The 16,017-nt window shown below is 39.2% G+C and overlaps 1 long non-coding RNA gene and 1 pseudogene across 6 annotated transcripts in view; one reads left to right on the plus strand and one right to left on the minus strand.

Annotated features, from left to right (window-relative positions):
- Window positions 1–4,887: 4,887 nt before the first annotated feature.
- Window positions 4,888–7,116, plus strand: Sfr1-ps2 (SWI5-dependent homologous recombination repair protein 1, pseudogene 2; annotated as a pseudogene).
- Window positions 7,117–9,669: 2,553 nt separating this feature from the next.
- The window catches only part of LOC100912991 (uncharacterized), a 32,360-nt gene continuing 26,012 nt past the window's right edge, over window positions 9,670–16,017 (minus strand). For 5 of the 6 annotated variants that reach the window (XR_010061268.1, XR_010061266.1, XR_010061267.1 and 2 more), the window contains one exon: window positions 9,670–9,968. This is a non-coding gene — a long non-coding RNA (uncharacterized LOC100912991). Of the gene's footprint in view, window positions 9,969–10,768; window positions 10,898–16,017 lie in introns of all 6 variants that reach the window. The other variant, XR_010061265.1, reaches the window with a different exon arrangement.

Raw genomic sequence — 16,017 nt, forward strand, 5'->3', positions numbered from 1 at the left:
TATAGAGAAAAGTACACCAAGACTCTGGTTGGCATCCAAAAGGGGCGGAAGGGAAGTAAAACCTTCTGACTCAGAAAGACAGGCAAAGCCAATAGAACCTCATCATGTGACTCCTAGAGACTGCCGAAACCTGTCTTCCCTACCCCGAACCTTTAACCAAGATGTGGCTTTAACACCTTTCTTAAAACTTGGGTAGGCATAGCTCTGCAGGTTCATTTCCGGTCCCACAGTCTATGTAGTTGATCTATATGTCTATTTTTATGCTAATGTAATAGTCTCTATCACGATGGCTTTGTACTATAATTTGAGATCAGGTAATACAATACCTTTAGGATTATTCTTTCTGCACTATCTTTTGCGCTTCCATATGAGTTATATATAAGACTGTTTAACCTTTTTTTTTAGTTCTGTGAAAAACACTATTAGACTTTTGATTGGGATTGGGTTGAATCAATTCAATAATGCAGCTATTCTAATAATATCAAGTTTTCTTGCACATGAGGATTAAAAAGCTAAACCTTTTTATCCTCTAGCTGAACCTTCAAATTTGTAGTAGAAAACAAAGAGTTAAAAACTTCAAGATACCATCATAGGCAAGAAATGTTAAAAAAAAAGAACTCCAATAGCACAAGTAATGACTCCAAGAAATGACAAATGGATTACATGGAATTAAAAGCTGGGCTGGGGATGTGACTCTGTGTCTGATTAGTTTGCCTGAGGCTCTGCGTTTGGTCCCCAGCACTGCATTAATCAGGCATAGTGGTACACGCATAAGCTTGTGACAGGAGACTCAGGAGGTCAAGGTCTCTTCAGCTAGTGAACTGGCGGCCAGTCTTGGTTACAGGAGATTCTGTCTCAAAACAAAGCAGAAAAGAAAATAAAAACTTCTGCACAAGAGGAACAGTCCCCAGAGTGATGTGATAGTATATAAAATGTGAGAAAAATCTATGTCAAGTATACATCAGACACAGGTCAATCTATAAAACTCAAAAGAACTGTAAAGATTTATCAGTGTAAAAGCAATCTCCCAGCCAATAGATGGCCTAATGAATTGAATAGACAGCTCTCGAAAGAAGGTACACAATTGTCCAATAAATATTTGAAACAGTATTCTACATCCTTAAGCCATCATGAAAACGGACACTAACAAAACCCTGAAATCCCGTCTCACCCCAATTACAATGGCTAACATCACAAAAACCAAATCAACAAATGCTGGTTACAGTATGGGGAAAAGGAACCCTTATACACTGCTGGTGGGAATTAGAACTTGTGCAGCCACTATGGAAACAAATGTGTGAATTTCTCAAACAAAACAATAAAATTGGAACTACCACACGAACCAGTGCTATTACTCCTGAGTTTATATCCAAGATATTCTAAGTTCTACTATAGATAGACTTACATATTCATCTCTATTTTTGCACTAATCCAAAAAGCTAGGAAATGGAACCATCCTAGATGCCCATCAGCAGATGAATGAATTAAGAAAATATAATATATATATGGAACAGAAAGTTTTCAGCTACAAATATTGAAATCATGACACAGGAAAAAAAGATGGAATTAGAAATCATTATGTTAAGTGAAATAAACCAGACTCAGAAAGATAAGTATTGTGTTTTTTCTTTTATGTGTGGGTATGTGTATACGTGAGAATGTAGGGTCATGAATCTAGAAAGAGGACTGTGAGAGAGAGAGAAGGTATCTTAAAGTGGGGGATGGAAAAGGGGATATTAGAATATATGTGACATTAAGGCAGAAGAGGATATTGTGGGGAAAAATGGAGACCAGCAAGAGCTACAGGGGAGGTGGGGAGAGGAGAACAGAGGGAGTACACCAATAAGACCAAGAAATATATGAAAATGCTAGAATAAACCTTCTATCTTGCATGCTAATTTATTTCTTTACTTATTGTTTTAAATATGGAATGCTTGTACATTGGTAATACTAAGCTATCTATCTACTCTGGATTATTCCGACTTCAGTATATGTACTGCCAAAGTGAGCCTATGTGTGCTTATTTAAAAGTTAAATAAATTATAAAAAAAATCCACCTTACAGTAGCCTAAAATGGGCATATCACTGTATGTTGTATCCAGAGTATTCAATATTGCAAGTGTAACCCTCAGTGCTCAATAGGTATTTTATTTAATTCCCATCATACCATACTTCTCTAGACAGATTTTCATAGACCTGTGATCAGAGTATACAATGGTAGTGATTCTTTGTAAATATTTTTCAAAAAGAACTCTGAGGGTTTTTATTTACACAGCAATCAGGAAATCACTGAAAAGTTGACAAGCTAGACTTCTATAACTAACAAGAAAATAACAGCCCTGCAGCACACGATTACTGCGGTGAACTACTTAACTTATTTTTCCTAAATATTATCTATGTATTATATAAAAATACACACATTTAATATAATTAAGACTGTTCTATATGCCTGTCATGACTTGCTTAACAGTAGAAATGTAGTCTCAGAATGTGTTAAATGATTTTTGTGAACACCAGACTTTACTTAAACAAACTTAGATGGTTGCTATGTGCATTCAAGATACTAAACACAAGATGTATTATTCTGCTGCAGGCTGTTTCTTCTTAAAAGTGGATAGAGCATACACTCTAATAACAGAAACTACATAGTAGATTTAGTTTTATTAGCAGTCACAAACATAATAATTGTTATGATGCTGTTGCAATGGCCCAGGCAACACTAGGCAAAATAAGAACTTTTTGGCTACGCTATAATCTTACGGAATTACTGCCAGAGATGCAGTCCATGGTTGACTAAAATGTTGCCATGTGGCAAATGACTATATACAGTTGTATATATACACTTTTAATAACCTCATATACTTCATCCATGTCATTTGAATACTATATTATGTTTCACTATTTCCTTGTTATTAGACTTCAGTTTATTCCATTATACCACTATTATTATTTGACTTATGGTGAATTTAAATACAAAAAAGTACGTCACTAAGCAAAGAATTCCACTTTACAGACAGAGACATAGGGAGCCTTGAGTACTCTTCCTTTCTCAGCAAAACAATTCTAAATGGTGGCAATGGTTTTGACAACTTCCACTTAGAGTATGAAAATTGTACCAAAGACATGCAGAAAATGAAATATCAATTATTTGATAAAACATGCTAAATCTTGGTGAGAGTCTGTGGCACTTTAGCTGCTACTGAGCCACGACCAGCTCCCTCTTTTCTCAGGTTAGTTTGTAAGCAACTCTACTCCAGGTAGGTGTGGATTCCAATATAGCGTCACGGTGGATTACCAAGAGCACCACATTACCAGAACTTCATCTTCCCTAGCTCAGAGTTCTGGTTTGAAAGTGCTGGTCCTCTGTCAAGTCCAGACCCGTTGCCTGGAGGCTCTGCTAGAAGAGACTACATCAAAATTACTGTCTTAGCACCTTCTCCATAGGACAGAGATTAGAAGGAAAAGCCAAGGAAATTAGCATGTTGCACTTTGCACATTCCCCAGGACTCGGAGATTTTCCTACATGGACCAGATGAGTTTTTCTCATCTCCCAAACTAGAGAACTCTGAAGATGTTCACGGTCTTAGCTAGGGTTTCCAATGCTGTGAACACACACCATGACCAAGGCTACTCTTATAAGGACATTTAATTGGGGCTGGCTTAGTCAATCCATTATCATCACACCTACACACACACACATCCATACATACATACATATAAGTTGTTTTTCAAAATCTAAAAGCAAAGCCAGATGTGGTGGAATGTGCTTGTAAACACCAGAACTGTGTTGATGGAGACATTCATTTCCCCAGGGTTTTGAAGAGCTTATGGCAGTAAGAAATTCTATCTAAAAACAAACTGAAAACAAACAAGGTAGACTTTACTTAAAGAGTGACAGCCAAAGTTGTCTTGTTGTCTTCTTGTCTTACCATGTGTGCTGACTAGTTTTATGCCAATTTGACACAGGCTACAGTCATTGGGAGAGGGAACTTCCGTTGATAAATTCTCCCCATTTAAATTGGCTCGTGGACAAGCATGTGCATATTTTTGATTGATGACAGATATAGGGGAGTGCAGCTCAGTGTGGGTGGTGCTACACCTGGGCTGGTGGTCCCAGATGCTACAAGAAGGTTGAGCAAGCCAGGAAGCAACGTTCCTCCATGGTCTCTGCACCAGTTTCTGCCTCCAGGTTCTTGTCCTGAGTTCTTGCCCTGATTTTTCTGGATGAAAGACTATATGTAATACACACACACACACACACACACACACACACACACACACACACACACACAGAGAGAGAGAGAGAGAGAGAGAGAGAGAGACAGAGACAGAGACAGACAGAGACAGACAGAGAGACAGAGAGACAGAGACAGACAGACAGACAATGTGAATGACCTAAATATAATTAGATCAGCCTAAGATCTCTGTGGAGCTTTGTCAAATTAGTGAAATCTCTGTGATGTATCAGTAAAGGCAGAGCATCAGCTTAGTGGGAAGCTCAATGAAGAAGACAGAATAGATAAAACCACTGTCACCTGTGGCTAAGGATTGGCAGTAATAGTTCATACAGCAGGGAGGACAACCGAAATTGTCTAGCCAAAGCACGAAATACATAGGTGAGCAGTGACATAGGCAAGCCCCACACAGGTGGTGATGGGAAATACTATCCAAAATTGTTACAGTATGGTCAGGAAAAAATAGCAAATTGAGACAAAAGTATGGAACGTGAGAAAGAAACAAGATGTGATTCATACACTGTGCAGGGGCGCAGGAAACAAAAGTAATGTGTGAGATGACGCAGATGCTGCACGGGGTAGACAGGCCCTGGGCCCGCCCCCGGGGACGGGGTCCTTATACTGCTACATTGGCTGTGTGTCTACTGTGGGCATGGCTAAGGAAGGAGGAAATCAGGAGTTCATTTCCAAGTGAAAGCCCGTCAGATTCAGCATTGACTTGACCTTACATTCCTCAGACCTGTGGGACTCCACCATCACCCCATACAAATAAAATAGTTCAGGACAGCAACCCTTGAGGAAAGATGAGAGAAAACAGTGTGTTCTTTTTGTAGTGTGGTGAAGTAACTTAAAGTAGAGAATGAAGAAGACGATCAGATCTTTGCAGAATCAGGAGCATCTTCAAAAGCAGAAAATGTTAGAAAGCCAAGGAAGTTTGGAACACATAGACAATGACTCTGAAAAAGATAAATGGGAGAATAAAATGCATGCCAGTCTAAATCACTTGATACTGTGTCATTCAGTGCTCTCCAAAATGATTCTGTGAAGAATACTAAAGTTTAAAGGAAGCAAAAGCAAGACTGGCAAAGCAAGGTCAAGAAGACCTTCTTTGGAAGTTAAAACTGATCAAAATGGGGGCTGGAGAGATGGCTTAGTGGTTAAGAACACTGACTGTTCTTCCAGAGGTCCTGAGTTCAAAAATCCCAACAACCACGTGATGGATCTGGAATGAGATCCCATGCCTTCAGTGCACTATAATAAATAAATAAATAAACAAACAAACAAACAAATAAATAAATCTTTAAAAAAACTAGTCAAAATGTATAGCATAAAGAATACAGTTGTTAATAAGGAAATGGAGAAACTGCAGCCAGCAGCTGCTGAACCCTCAAGTCAGTTACATCTGAGAATAGCACAATGAGAAACTAAGCCTCAGTGAGCTTGACTACTATGGAATGGATAACAAATTGTTATACTATATTAGAAGTGAAGAATTTACAGCTTTCTGTTGTTTCAGTGTGTGTGTGTGTGTGTGTGTGAGATGGGATCCTACCTAGGCCCTCAAATATGCTCATTCCCAGAGTTATATAGCTGACCACTGTACAGACTACCTTGACAATGACAGTGTGTAAAGATAAATGTTTCAAAGGGAGGCCAGATACTCTGATACATAAACGAAATTATAAAATATAAAATGAAGCTTTGTATTTTGGATAAGTTTGCTGTGATAGTTTGAATATGCTTGGCCCTGGGAGTGGCACTATTGGGAGGTGTGGTCATGTTGATGTAAGTGTGTTACTGTGGGTGTTTGCTTTAATACCTTCATCCTGGCTGCCTGGAAGTCAGTCTTCCACTAGCAGCCTTCAGATGAAGATGTAGAACTCTCAGCTCCTCCTGAACCATGCCTGCTTGGATGCTGCCATGTTTCTGCCTTGATGATAATGGACTGAACCACAGAACCTATAAGCCAGCCCCAATCAAATGTTGTCCTTTATAAGACTTGCATTAGTCATGGTGTCTGTTCACAGCAGTAAAACCCTAAGATATTTGCTAAAGAAAATACTTAAGTATAAGAAATTAAAACAAGTTTAAAAGGAAGTTTGGATAATTCTAGAAAGTAGGTTTAAAACATTGATTTTGAGGCAAGAGGTCTAAATATTCTGTGTTAAAAAAGGATGCTATTCCCCCAGGGGGCCTCTGCCCATTGCCACAGAGGGACACACGTGGTGGAAAAATACTGCTCCTGAAAGTTGTCCTTGGAACTCCACATGAACTAGAGTCAATAAAAGGAGGTAAATCAACAACTAACAGATACAAGCTATATTCTTAGATGTAAGAACTAAGTATTTTGTATTTTATCTTATTATTTATTTATTTATTCTTTTTTCTTTAATGTATGAGTGCTCTGTCTGTATGCCCAGAAGAGGGTACCAGATCACTTTATAGATGGTCATGAGCCACCATGTGATTGCTGGGAATTGAACTCAGGACCTCTGGAAGGGTAGCCAGTGCTGTTAACTGCTGACCTATTCACCATCCCTATCTCTTTTCTATTTTGAGATTCTAATTATACCATTTCCCCCTTCCATTTCCTCCCACCAAACCCTCCCATACACTTTACTCCTCCTCACTCTCTTTTAAATTCATAGGCTTGTTTTTCATCAATTATTGTTCCATGCATGCCAAACTAATTATTTTACGTAACTTCTTCACAAATAAGTATAGCAATTTCAATGATCACAGCTTGCATAAAACTTTATTATTTATGATTTTAAAGTGTGTATGTACATATACATATATGCATGCAGAGGCCAGAGACCAACGTCAAGTATCTTCCTCTACCACTCTTCCCTTTCTTTTTCAGGGAGTACCTCACATTTAAAATTTTTTGACTTAAAGGATATATAGAAAAAGTCTAGTAAGACAGGGTCACTATCAGTTTTATCTAAAAATCAGAAAGTAAACTGGACAAAATAAATAATTTAAGCTCATGATATCCCACTGACACATTAACAATATAGGAATGAGTAAAATGTATTAAAATTAATAATGGTACTATGTATGTTTTATTTTTATTTTTAGAGTTATTCTTGTATTTTTAATTTTCCATAATGAGATGTATTACTTTAATAACAATAAGAAAAAGCCAAGGTTTCCTCTTAACCTTGAACAGGAAAATGAACAATAGAAACAAAAAGATAAATTAAAGGGGAAAAATAGTCAATAAAAACATGCAAATGTAAACTTGGCCTACTATCGGTAAATGGCACTTACAAATAATAAATCTTTTTTGTGTCCCAAATTGGCAAATGTATTTAAAAAGGAGTATTTTTCAAGGGAGTATACCTGCTTTTCAGGGCAACAGAAAACACCCATTTCTGATTCTTCAAAAGGATGGCCAGGGCACAGTGACACATGCCTTTAATCCCAGCACTTGAGAGGCAGAGGTTTGTGGATCTCTGTGAGTTTGGAGGCCAGCCTGTTCTGAGCAAGTCCAGGTCAGTCAGGGCCACACAAAGAAACCCTATCTCAAAAACCAAAAATAGAATAAACAAGCAAACACACACACACACACACACACACACACACACACACACAGAGGGAGAGAGAGAGAGAGAGAGAGAGAGAGAGAGAGAGAGAGAGAGAGAGAGAAACCCCAAACCGAAACAAAGGATGAAAGAAAAGGAGTTGTTTTTTGTGTTGCTTTGCCACCACCTACAGGCAATTGTATAAATTACAGCTAAGACATTACTCGTTCTGAAATTCACATTAGCAGTGTTCAACAGGCATCCCTGCCCAACACATAAGCCAAGCAGAAGAAATTTAAGGAACTTACCATTTCTTTAGAACTCTAACGGTAGCTACAGAAGTCAAATGGAAACAATGAATGTGGAAATTCTTGTACAAATGGTTACTTCTCAAATGCAGAGAATTCAGATGGGTAGAAACACATGTGTCAAAGTGCAGGAGCCTAGATTGCTTCTTGGATCATAAAAAAATTCTATCAGTTATAAAGCAACGAAAATCATATGGAATATATTATCTTACCATAATGGAGTTGATCAACAAAAAATTAGAAAAAGAGATTCCCAGTCTCATTCTCTACACCATAGTCAGTTGTGGGTCTGTGTTACTTACAAACTACTAAAAAGAGAATGGAATGATTGTAACATGAGCAACCAAAAGCAAAGTGGGCTGGGTTTAGGCCAGAGGGATGATTTTGGGCAGCTGTGGGGTGTTGGACCAGAGGTGGTAATGTAACATTTTTGATAATACAAAATTCTAGCAATGTATGGGAGACATATGTTCTTTAAGTGTTAGGGATAGGCCTGGCGTGTAAGGGGGTAGAGGTAGCATGGTAATAAAAGGGTAACATTTAAGGAATCTTTGTGGTGTTAAATACCCTGTATCCCAAATATGACAGTCATAGATTCATAAACCTACATGTGATAAAATTACATAGAATTAAACTCATACACATACATAAATGAGTGTACCTATAAGTAGGAAAGAAACATCAATCAGATTAGTAGATTATATTAATGAATGTCGATTTTCTACTTATTTTTTTTTTGTAAGATGTCATCAGGGAAAAAGTTAAAGGAAAGGATACATGTATTCACATAACTACATATAAATCCACAACTGTTTCTGTTAGCATCCTATCTAAGCTCAACCCCCACAGTTACCTGGCAACAGTCAGGTATGCTCCACCCTCACAGTTACCTGGCAACAGTCAGGTATGCTCCACCCTCACAGTTACCTGGCAACAGTCAGGTATGCTCCACCCTCACAGTTACCTGGCAACAGTCAGGTATGCTCCACCCTCACAGTTACCTGGCAACAGTCAGGTATGCTCCACCCTCACAGTTACCTGGCAACAGTCAGGTATGCTCCACCCTCACAGTTACCTGGCAACAGTCAGGTATGCTCCACCCTCACAGTTACCTGGCAACCGTCAGGTATGCTCCACCCTCACAGTTACCTGGCAACAGTCAGGTATGCTCCACCCTCACAGTTACCTGGCAACAGTCAGGTATGCTCCACCCTCACAGTTACCTGGCAACAGTCAGGTATGCTCCACCCTCACAGTTACCTGGCAACAGTCAGGTATGCTTCACCCTCACAGTTACCTGGCTGCTTGCCCCTTTCTCACTCTCTTGCTCTTCCCCTCCCCCCTTCCCTCCATGTGCTCATGGCCAGCCTCTCCTCCTCTCTTTTACTTTTCTATTTCTCTCTCTCTCTCTCTCTGCCCTACTACCCTCTTAACTCCCCTCCCCATACCCTGAATAAACTCTACTCTATGCTATATTGTTGTTGTGTGGTCGGCCCTCAGGGGGAAGGGATGTCTCAGTATGGGCCTGCTGAGGCACCCCTTTCCCCCAGACCTCCATAGAACATAATCCCCCTCTCTTATCTTTTATAAACACAACAGTTTTAAAGTTAAACTTTTTTATTAAAGCAATTTTGAAAACTACAGGAAATTATATATAACATAAAGGTTCAAGAGTCTTACATTGAGATAAAAAAATTCCTTAGGAAAAAAAATCATATTCAACTACATAAAATAATTAAAGTGGGAAAAATTATCATAAACATCTAAATGAAATGGAGGTTTCCTTTGCCATACCACTGAGTGTTTTGTGGCTATTTAAGAGTGAGCATGGACTAAGGAGACAGTGCAGTAGTAGTGTGCTGCTGGCAGCTGTGAGCTTCTGAGCTTGATCCTGAACTCTGGAAGAAAGAAAGCAGAATTGAGCACTGGGAGCAATTCCTAAGAAAGCAAATCAAACTGCAAATACAATCCAAGTTGCAGGGTCTCTTGAAATTTTCTCAAGTTAGGAACAACAGGAGCAAACCATCTGTAAAGTTATCATTTGATACACAAACCAGACGAAAGTTTCAACGGAGTTCTCTCTGGCTTCCACTGGTTTATCAGTCGCACATGCTCATAACCCCATGTTCCCAGGAAATGAACCTCCAGTAACAAGAAAACCTAAGAGCATATTCAACCAGTGCTGAATCCCTGTTAGCTCTGGCGTTTTCCTCAGCTGTAACAGTAACAAAATACCTCCGTCAACTTAAGAGGAAGGCTTTATTCTCCTTCAGTTTCATTCTATGGTTACATGGTCCCACTGCTTTGTGTTTATGGTGACATATATATCATAGCAGGAATATGTGGCAGAGGAGGATTAACTACTCCAAGCAGTTGGGAAAGTGGGGAGGGGGGGAATAGCCTGTAATCTCAATGTGCCTTCACATAGCATTCCCCTACTGCTCTAACTTCCTTCCAGTAAGTTCCATTCCTGAAAATTCTGCTGTCTTTCAACACTCCTAGAGGCTGCACACCAAGTCTTTAATATGCGGGGTCTGCATGGAGGCTTTTTGATCCAAACAGCACCTAGGGAAATCTACCAAGCAGATGTGTGACCTCTGATTCAGGATTAGATCTTCCCTTAGGTATAAGGTGGTGTAATAGCAGTACCTATTTAAAAGGAGTGTTAAGAATGAAATATATGTCATTAGAATTGTACCTGGCTCAAAGTGGTGATAGAAGGCTGGCTCCTGTTGTCACTGTTTCCACTCAGATTAGTACGTTTTGTAAGGTTTACTTTGTCTGTGTGTGCATTTGAATATGTCGTATATCATATGTGTGCATATGCCTGTGGAATCCAGAAGAGGGCACTGGGTTACCTGGTTGTTCTGAGTATCCTAACACGGGGGTTTGGGACTGAACTCAAGTCCTCTGCAGAGCAGCAGGCACTGTTAACCTTATCTCCAGCCCCCAGAAGAATTTAAAAAACATCAATATCTTAAATGAACTCACTTGTCCTTCCCCTGAAAGGGTCTCCATTTTGAGGACCAAGCCTGATTTGAAAAAAGGCCATAAGGCACCAACTTTAGGAATAGACCATAAGTCCCAGACAGTAAGCCATAAGACACCACCTCAAGAACAGATCATAAAATTCAAAACAAGATCATAAAACCCTCTCCTGAAGAACAACCTGGGGATAACCACAAAATGGGGAAATACCTTATTTCAGAATGGGCCATCTGTGCTGGGTAGCCCTATCTCACCACATGGTTGAACGTTCGTGACATAGGAATGCAGACTACTGACTACCTGTGAGCCTCCCCCAACCCCCATCAATGAAATTTTAAATTACCTATCCTTCTAGAGAGTTCCTCCAGTTCCCTATGAGAAGGCCTCCATGCCTTTGTCTGGGGTCGCCATTTCAAAGAATGGCTGACTTCCCCATGCTGGTTACTGCTACAGAATAAACACTTTGTCTTTGCATAGTATCTGAGTCTGAGTTCTTCCTTCAGCAATTTTCAAAACCTTACGTCCCTAGTCCACTGTCATGCCTGGTAGGGCCTGTACAAACAAAGAACAATGGCTATAAACTATAGATAGCCTGAATCCCTAGGCTGATGCCCTGTGTGCTTACTTTTGTTTTGGTTGCCCTTTCTTTTCAGTCTCCTACTTTGAGAATCGTTTTGTGGTGTTTATAATGAGTATGATATAATAGGAAAGAAATGTCTCCAAGGGGGTATTATTCCTAATTCAATGTGTGTGTGTGTGTGTGTGTGTGTGTGTGTGTGTGTGTGTGTGTACTGGCTGGAGAGAAAACATTAGTTCCTGGATGAACATGGTGGTGCACACCTGTGATCCTAGCACATGGGTGACAGAGGCAGGAGGATCTGCAAGTTCTACACCAGTCTTTACTACATAGTAACTTTCAGGCTAGCCTGGACTACAGAGGAAGAGCTTGTATCGAAAGAAATCAAACAAATGAAACAAATGATGTAACAAACAAACAAGTGATAAACTCCTGAAACACAATAGGAATTGGTGGTTGAGGTGAGCCCAGCATACATTAAGCCTATGACTTTAAAAAATGTCCCTCTATTCCCAATTCTTCAGCAACAATAACTGTCACCCTATGGGAGGTAGTATGAGATGAGCAATGTGCTTTCAAGGATGTCACAGGGCAAAGGTCCTGTATTGCATGTCTCACTCTCCGTCTCCCCAATTCACCTTGGCTTTACCTTTACCCAATGTCTTAAAGATGGAAGGACACACAATATTACAGACAAGGAACTACTTTCCTAGCCTTTCCAAAAGAAAAACTGAATATTGGCGCACTGTTGTAATCTCAGCACTTGGGAAGCTGAAGCAGAATGATCAGTGGGAGTTCAAGTCCAGCCTGGACTTCAAAGAAAAAACTACTTCAAATCCTCTCCCAACTCAGGATTTATTTGCTACAAATGGCTGAAGCGCTCTAAAAGAAAAGGGTCCTCTCTTCATACTGGCCACTGCTGATTGGTGTTAAAAATTTTTTACAACTTGGGCCACTGAGAAAGCCCAGTGAGTAAAGGTATGTGATGCCAAGCACGATGAGTTCAGTCCTTGAGACCCTCACGGTAGAGAAGGCGAAAACCAACTCTAGCAAGTTGTCCTCTGACATCCATATGCATGCTGTAGTGCACACACAGACACAGACACACACACACTAAATCAAAGTAAACACATTCTTAAAAACACACTTTGATATAATAAAGTACACAATCCTATTACTTTCTGGTTTTTAAAAATTCACATTTATTTGCTGTGCGTGCGTGCGTGTCAGACAGTGGATAGCTTTCAGGAGTCAGTTCTCTCCTCCCACCTGAGGTTCTGGAGACTGAGCTCAGACCATCAGATTGGCGACAGGCACCTTTACTGTGCCACCTCATTAGCCCTGTATTTGTCTTTTGAAAAAATTTTAATACAAACATTTTTCCCACTGTTTACTACTTGCCTTTTTCACAGTAATATTTGTATATGCTTTTTAACTGTGACTTTATGCTCTAAATAAGCTTATATTACCCTCTCATCATTGAACTAGTATATCAATCATTGTTAAAATTCTGAAAAATTCACAAGTATCTAAGCTAAGGAAAGGGGTAACTCAGAATTACCCATCACCATTCTGAAGGATTGATACATTTTCTCTACAGATTCTTCAGGTAACTATACATACATGAACCCATACATATAATGAAATAGAGATTATATTTTATAGATTGTTATAAAATATTTTGAGTTGTTGAGTATTATTTTCATAGAACTAAAAATTCTTCCAGAATGGTATTTTATTTAGATAGAGATACTGTATTTATATTTTAGCTTAAAGTTTAAAATCATTTGAGAATTTCCTATGTGAGTATGGCATTAGATAACTTCGATCCTTCCCTTTCTACCTGCACATCCTCCCACTGGAACATTGAGACAGTGGAGAGACAGTGTCTTCCCCGCTCCTTCTCAAATTCATGACCTCTTATTCTTTAATTAGTGTTGGTGTGTGTGTGTAAACACGACCTACTGCATCCATTTAGTATTACTGTTGATATGTATCTGTGTTTAGGGCTAAACACTAAAGCTTGGATATCTACAAAGGCTAGGTAAAGGACTAGGACGGAAAAAAAGGATCTAAGAAAGAAGAAATAGAATATAGTATGATAGAGAGATACAGGAGAAACTAGAATAAGAGGACTAAATGGGGGAAAAGAGGGAAGAAAATAAAACAAGGATTAAGGGTAGAGATAATACTAAAGCCTTCTGAAAAACCATATAGAAACCTACTATTGTAGAAGCTTCCTAAAATATACACATAAGAAAGGAATTCAGGGACAGGACCCTTCCAGTCTCCACCTGTACCAGAGCTAAGGCTGTCCCACAGCTGTCTAGACTCAAAACCTATCTGGAGAGAGCTGGTCTCCCAGGAGTGCTTTCACTCCTAAGATCACAGGCTCAAAGGCCCACAGGAAGGACAAGCTCCAGTCCGAGACAGCAAGACCAACTGGCATCAAAGATAACCAGATGGTAAGAGGCAGGCACGAGAACCTAAGCAACAGAAACTAAGGCTACTTGGCATCATCAGAACACAGTTCTCCCAAGAAAGCAAGTACTGGAAACTCAAAATGCCAGAAAAGCAAGATTCTGACTTAAAATCACATCTCATGATGGTGACAGAGGACTTTTAAAAGGACATGAGTAACTCCCTTAAAGAAATACAGGACAACGAAGGTAAACAAAGCCCTTAAAGAGGAAACACAGAAATACTTAAAGAACTATATAGGAAAACACAACCAAAGAGGTGAAGGAATTGAACAAAACCATCCAGGACCTAAAAATGGAAGTAGAAACAATAAAGAAATCAAAAAGAGAAAAAACCTTGGAGATAGAACAATGAGGAAAAAGATCAGGAGTCATAGATGCAAGCATCACCAACAGAACACGAGAGGTAGAAGAGAGAATCTCAGGGGCAGAAGATGCCATAGAAAACATCGACACAACTGTCAAAGGTAATGTAAAACACAAAAAGCTCCTAACCCAAAACATACAGGAAATGCAGGACACAATGAGAAGCTCAAACCTAAGGATAATAGGTATAGAAGAGAGTGAAGACTCCCAGCACAAAGGACCAGTAAATATATTCAACAAAATCATAGAAGAAAACTTCCCTAACATAAAGAAAGAAATGCCCATAAACATACAAGAAGCCTACAGAACTCCAAATAGATTGGACCAGAAAAAAAATTCCTCCTGTCATATAATAGTCAAAATACCAAAAGCACAAAACAAAGAAAGAATATTAAAAGCAGTAAGGGGAAAAGGTCAAGTAACATATAAAGGTAGACCTATCAGAATTACACCAGACTTCTCACCAGAGACTATGAAAGCCAGAAGATCCTGGACAGATGTCATACAGACCCTAAGAGAACACAAATGCTAGCCCAGGTTACTTGTATCCAGCAAAACTCTCAATTAACATAGATGGAGAAACCAAAATATTCCATGACAAAACCAAATTTACACAATACCTTTATACAAATCCAGCCCTACAAAGGATAATAAGTGGTAAAACCCAACATAAGGAAGCAAGCTACACCCTAGAAAAAGCAAGAAACTAATCGTCTTGGCAACAAAAAAAAGAGAAGAAAAGCACACAAACATAATTTCGCATCCAAATACAAATATAACAGGAAGCAACAATCACTATTCCTTAATATCTCTCAACATCAATCGACCCAACTCCCCAATTAAAAGACAAAGACTGACAGACTGGATATGTAAAGAGGACCCAGCGTTTTGCTACACACAGGAAACACACCTCATTGACACAGACAGACACTATCTCAGAGTGAAAGGCTGGAAAACAACTTTCCAAGCAAATGGTCAGAAGAAGCAAGCTGGAGTAGCCATTCTAATATCAAATAAAATCAATTTCCAACTAAAAGTCATCAAAAAAGATAAGGAAGGACACTTCATATTCATCAAAGGAAAAATCCACCAAGATGAACTCTCAATCCTAAATATCTATGCCCCAAATACAAGGGCACCTACATACGTAAAAGAAACCTTACTAAAGCTCAAGGCATACATTGCACCTCACACAATAATAGTGGGAGACGTCAACACCCCACTCTCATCAATGGCCAGATCATGGAAACAGAAAATAAACAGAGACATAGTGAAACTAACAGAAGTTATGAACCAAATGGGTTTAACAAATGTTTATAGAACATTCCATCCAATAACAAAAGAATATACCTTCTTCTCAGCACCTCATGGTACCTTCTCTAAAACTGACCATATAATCTGTCCCAAAACAGGCCTCAACAGATACAAGAAGACTGAATTCCTATCGGATCACCACGGACTAAGGCTGGTCTTCAAAAACAACAAAAACAACAGAAAGTCCACATACACATGGAAGCTGAACAATGCTCTACTCAA

The sequence above is a fragment of the Rattus norvegicus genome, chromosome X (assembly GCF_036323735.1).
Source record: "Rattus norvegicus strain BN/NHsdMcwi chromosome X, GRCr8, whole genome shotgun sequence".
NCBI classification, from domain to species: Eukaryota; Metazoa; Chordata; class Mammalia; order Rodentia; family Muridae; genus Rattus; species Rattus norvegicus.